Genomic DNA, 5,646 nt, shown 5'->3' with positions numbered 1-5,646 from the left:
AGGGACATGCTCATAGTCAACTGAAAATGAGACACACGGGGGGACGAGGACAGTACAGGGAAGGTTCGAAGAGAGATTAATTGCAAGTCTGGGAAAATAGATAAAAATGTAACTGAAAAGGACAAAACTGACTGACAGAAAAACATCTCGATCTCTGTAAAGTCCAAACAGGCCTCCCTCTTAATGTGGGAAAGGTTGACCATTGCCTCAAATAAGTGATACTGCCTAAAACCATACTGTATTACCTGAAATAAGCAACTATAGGGATGCAAACCTAAGTAAGCCACACAGCCAAGATGCAACAACAAAGATGAACTTTAGTCAGGTCATGAGAGCCAATAGCCATCTGCTGACTGATGGAGCCACACTGAGCATGAAACTGCAAATCCTTGAAGTCGTGATAATCAAGTCAGTAAAGTTTATTCATATAGCCTTTAAATGTGGTTCCGGTAACAGAGGTCTCGACGTGGACACAATGATGAACAGGTGGATGCAGTGAACAACGACAGACAACACCCTCTATCCTCAGACACTCAACGATTTAGTGTGCAAATACATGCAAAATGGATTAGAGGGAGGAGCTCGTATTTAAATTCCATCAGTTTTCTTGGGAAACCAATATATACATGTGTGTTATTTGCTAATTCTGAGTCCTTTACTTGGTGGTAAAGGTCCTTTATATGCATAGGAATGTGGTCTTTCTCCACCCTGCCATGGACATGTGGTGCTTTCAGAGCCCCAATTAGCTTAACTGACAAGATGCAGGATGTCGGCCTCTATACAGCTCTCCAAGGGCCAACTACAGGAGAGCCGAGAACCAGACGAAGAGGAGAACAGCTTGAGGCACAAGCGTGCTGAGGAAGAACCAATGGGATTTGTTTTCGTGAGCCTGTAGCCAGATAAGTGAATATACCCCGAAAGCAGGATGTGGGCATCCTACAATTGACTTAATGTGTTGTTTTATTAATCTGAGGGAACGCCGGCGTCCGTCTATGCCGAGCAATGAACCCGCGAGTGAACAACACAGTCTGTGTTCCAGTGGTAGGAATAAGTGTGGCCCCATAAAAAAATACTCATTAAAATCTAATGTCGCCCAAATCGTTGTTTGGAAACGCCAAAAGAAGATGAATGATCGTCCCTGATGTTAGAGAACTCACCAAAAAAACACATCACGAAACGCCATGAGGCGTCCAGAACAAAGAAGAAGGGGTCAGCTGTACAGAGCAGATCAGTGTTTTTCGATGTTGTGTCACGTAACGATTTGACCTTTAAAGTCTAACGATAAACCTTCCATTAAATCCCGAACAGCTTTGCTTTTCGGTGTGACATGAAATCCCCAACAGAAAACTAATTACACGTACGCTGATTAGCTTCGGTAATTACCAGATGCCAGTAAAAGGTGACGTTAATTGCCACATCACTAGAAACAAATATTTACCCAGAACAAAAGTCCCTCGGGGTTGAGCTGTGTTTAATTATGTTTCAGAGTTCCTTGACAAGCTCCGCTCAGACACGTGGCCCTCTCTCGTAAACGTGGTGGGCAAGGGCGCTGAACTGCAGAACAGGAGCTGATTGCCAAATGGACGACTTTAATTTTCAATAAACTGGTATGGAGCAGTCACAGACACATCACTAACAAGGGGGGATCTAGCAGAGAGAGAAGTGTGATTGGTTTTGTGTGTGTGTGTGTGTGTGCATGTTTAGCTATCCTTATGTGGACCAAATGTCCTCATTAGGATAGCAAAACCTGAGAGCTCCTACCTTGTGTGGACATTTCAGAGGTCCTCACAAGGAAAAGGGTCTATTTTAGGGTTAAGGTTAGAATTAGGGTTAGGTTAAGGTTAGGGTTAGAATTAGGGTTAGGTTAAGGTTAGGGTTAGGTTAAGGATTAGGGTTAGGGTTAGAATTAGGGTTAGGGTAAGGTTAGGGTTAGGTTAAGGATTAGGGTTAGGTTAGGGTAAGGGTTAGGTTAGGGTTAGGCATGTAGTTTGTGTGGTTAAGGTTAGGGTTAAGGGCTAGTAAATGAATGTAGTCAATGAGGGGTCCTCATAAGGATAGTGAAACGAGTGTGTGTGTGTGTGTTCTGTGTGTAGGTAAAATGTGCAGAAGTTCATGTGTGCAAACACTAAAGGGTAGCTTACAGCAAGTTGACTTCTTTTTGGGATCTGACTCACAAACAAACAAGCAAAAAAAAAGAAAACATGAGTAAAATGGCATATTCAAAACGTGCCTGAAGCCATTTGGGTTGTAGACGGAGGAACGGCTTCTTTGGCCGTGTGTAGGTGGCCGTCACTTGCCTTTTAGACTCCTCTCGCCATTGAGAGCTTGCTGTTAAGTAAACGGTTTTGTAACACGAGACGCAAGGCTTTACCTCAGAACTTGCCAACATTGTTCTGGAAAGAAACGGCCTCCTGAGCGCCGACGAGCTTCTCTGCAATGTTTGTCCACCAAGCAGTTTCAGTTTTTCCACAGGCAGCATAAGTCATCAAAAAAGTAAGAGCAAAAAGACCTGCCATGGACACAATTAATTGGATGTGCTGAAAGGCATATATAATGGTTGACCTTCATGACTTGCTGACTTCATGACTGCTTTTTTATCGGGACGCCATTTCATGATTTATTTCATTAGCATTGCCTTCCACAGCCCACAACATGGACAAATGTGCTTTCCAAGGCTTTAATGCAGTTTTCACAGAGTGTCGCTGCAAAACGAGTCTCTCGTCTTGTGGTTCAGCAGCTTGTCCCACTAATGCAGTTCAAGTGCAACGCTTTCCCTTTGTCAGTGTGCATCATCGGATCCCTCTGGGGAGCACTGTGCTCCCTGAGCCACTCTCCCGCTATTGGCAGCAACTGCTTTCAGAGGGTATCGATGGCGTGTCACCCTTGTACCCTGATCTTATCACGGCCGCTGTGAAAAGCAGCGCAGCGCTCAGAAGACAGGGACCTTTCCTCTGAAATTACGATAACAGCGGTGCATCATTCTTGTATTGTCTCTGATAACAATGTCGTCATCGTCTTCTTTTTCTGTGCCCGACCACTAACACCATGAGTCCATCCTGCAGCTCGGTCCCTCTCCTCGCTCCCTTATCTGGGGGTTAGCCCAAATTCAGTTCTGTAGATGCTGTATCCTACATTTCTTTACTGGATGAAAGTATACGAGAGAGGGCGTCCGGGTAGCGTGGCGGTCTATTCCGTTGCCTACCAACACGGGGATCGCCGGTTCGAATCCCCGTGTTACCTCCGGCTTGGTCGGGCGTCCCTACAGGCACAATTGGCCGTGTCTGCGGGTGGGAAGCCGGATGTGGGTATGTGTCCTGGTCGCTGCACTAGCGCCTCCCCTGGTCAGTCGGAGTGCCTGTTCGGGGGGGGGAGTAACGTGTTCCTCCCACGCGCTACGTCCCCCTGGCGAAACTCCTCACTGTCAGGTGAAAAGAAGCGGCTGGCGACTCCACATGTATCGGAGGAGGCGTGTGGTAGTCTGCAGCCCTCCCCCCGGATCGGCAGAGGGGGGTGGAGCAGCGACCGGGACGGCTCGGAAGAGCGGGGTAATTGGCCGGATACAATTGGGGGAGAAAAAGGGAGGAGAGAAAAAAAAAGTATACAAGAGAGGGCACTTCAACAAATGCATATTATATTGGGCCCAGTGTGATGGGGGTGTTGCTGGTTTCGTGGTGACCGTAGGCCTTCTATAGAAGTATCCATAAGTATACTTCTATAAAAGTATAAGGAAGATAGACCCTCTTTGAGACAGTTATGTTGGTACCAAAGGTCACAGCCACCTTCCATTCATAGTCGGAACCAAATATTGTTGTGTTTGAAATCAGTATTTTGTATCGACGTGCAGGTTATCATTCTGAAACACTGACATATCAATGGCTGTTCGTCACAGACGTTTGGCTGTGTTTTTCTTACGGGGGGGGACGGTGGGCATCCAAACCAGGAACCATAACTGTGAATTTATGATTCTGATGTCTCTTTTTCTATTCTGTTCTGCTCAAGGAATATTTTCTGCACGGTACCTTGATGTACATCCTAAATCACTAAGCCATTCCCGCCCGGGTCATCTCCGATTCAAGAAGTGCACATACATATCAGATGTCAGGGATTTTACATAGGGGGTTGGTTTGCATGTCTGTAGATGTGTGTATGTACAGATGTTAACTTGAATTCATATACTGAAATAAATAGCAGCCTAAATGTGTCTAATGGGGATATAGAAACCCCATGCTGTGGAATGGGGACGTTGAATTTTATAATACTTGACTCATAATTTATAATCTTAACTTAAATTTTTTTTTACACTTGTGTCTAACGGCCTGGAAAGTGTTTGTACAAATGTGACATATTATGCAGTTCCTGTGCATAGCGTCCTCCTGATTTCTGTCCTCCATCAGAGCGGATGGAAATCCATTTTCCCCTCAGTTCTTTAGCTCCTGTGTGGGAGAGAGTGGGATTATTGGGTTTAAGAGGTTGTTTACCTCGAGGATTTATCAGGAGAATCTAATTCCCCTTTATTTGACAGAAGAAACAGAAGCCCTTTCCATTTTCCCTCATGAGGACTCTCTCGGCTTCCCTCAGTCGCCCGCTGAATGCATTCACTGGTAGTGTGCTTATTGTACATGCAAAATACATAATGGCTATGTCTCCAGCCCCCCATTACCGAGACCACTTTCCAACCTATAACATTGTTTTGCATATCTTACAGAGACGGTCAGGTTAGAGCGCTGATAGGATCCGAGAAGTGATCATCTTTTGTGGAGGCGGCTATTTCCATCTCCCAAGGAACCATATAGACTTAGCATTGATCTGTGGCTCTGGGGTTCTGTTAGATCAGAGGCGAACCGCAACCGGAGACATATTGCTTCAAGATTATGAAACTGAATTAAGATGAAATGGGGTCTTGTGATAGTTGGTGTTATTGCAAGAAGTTGGGTTAAGAGTTTGCTGAGTGTACGCTCAACTACAGAATTAAAGTGAGATCAAAGTGCTGACACCATGAGAAAAGTGCAGTGCTAGCGCCTCCTCTGGTTGGTCGGGGCGCCTGTTCGGGGGCAGGGGGGCTGGGTGGGGAATAGCGTGATCCTCCCACGCGCTACGTCCCCCTGGTGAAACTCCTCACTGTCAGGTGAAAAGAAGCAGCGGGCGACTCCACATGTGTCGGAGGAGGCGTGTGGTAGTCTGCGGCCCTCCCCAGATCGGCAGAGGGGAGGGGGGTGGAGCAGCGACCGGGACGGCTCGGAAGAGTGGGGTAATTGGCCGGATACAATTGTAGAAAAAAAGGGGGGGAAATTCAAAAAAATAAAATAAAATAGGAAAGTGCAGCGATGCAGACGCCAGCTGGGTGTAATGCATCTTGGGTCCACTGATTTAGAAACTCTCCACCCTCCACCAGGCCACTTGCCTCGTGCCTAAATCCGATCCATCTCCGGTATGAGGCGTGCTAGGCAAGACACGCCCCGCGTAGCGTCCAGGCGCTAGGCTTCTAGAAAGACCCGCCCCTACTCTGCCTCTGATTAGCTGCCCTTAACCCTAACCCCGCCCTGACCTTAACCAACCCAAGCAACGAGTACTGGCCAATCCTAGCGCTTGAATGCTACGCGGGGCGTGTCTTGCCCGGAAGTGCCGTGGGATTCATAATGAGGCATC

Source organism: Lampris incognitus, chromosome 2 (genome assembly GCF_029633865.1).
Source record: "Lampris incognitus isolate fLamInc1 chromosome 2, fLamInc1.hap2, whole genome shotgun sequence".
NCBI lineage: Eukaryota > Metazoa > Chordata > Actinopteri > Lampriformes > Lampridae > Lampris > Lampris incognitus.
The sequence above is the reverse complement of the archived record's forward strand: the minus strand, read 5'-3'. Positions refer to the sequence as shown.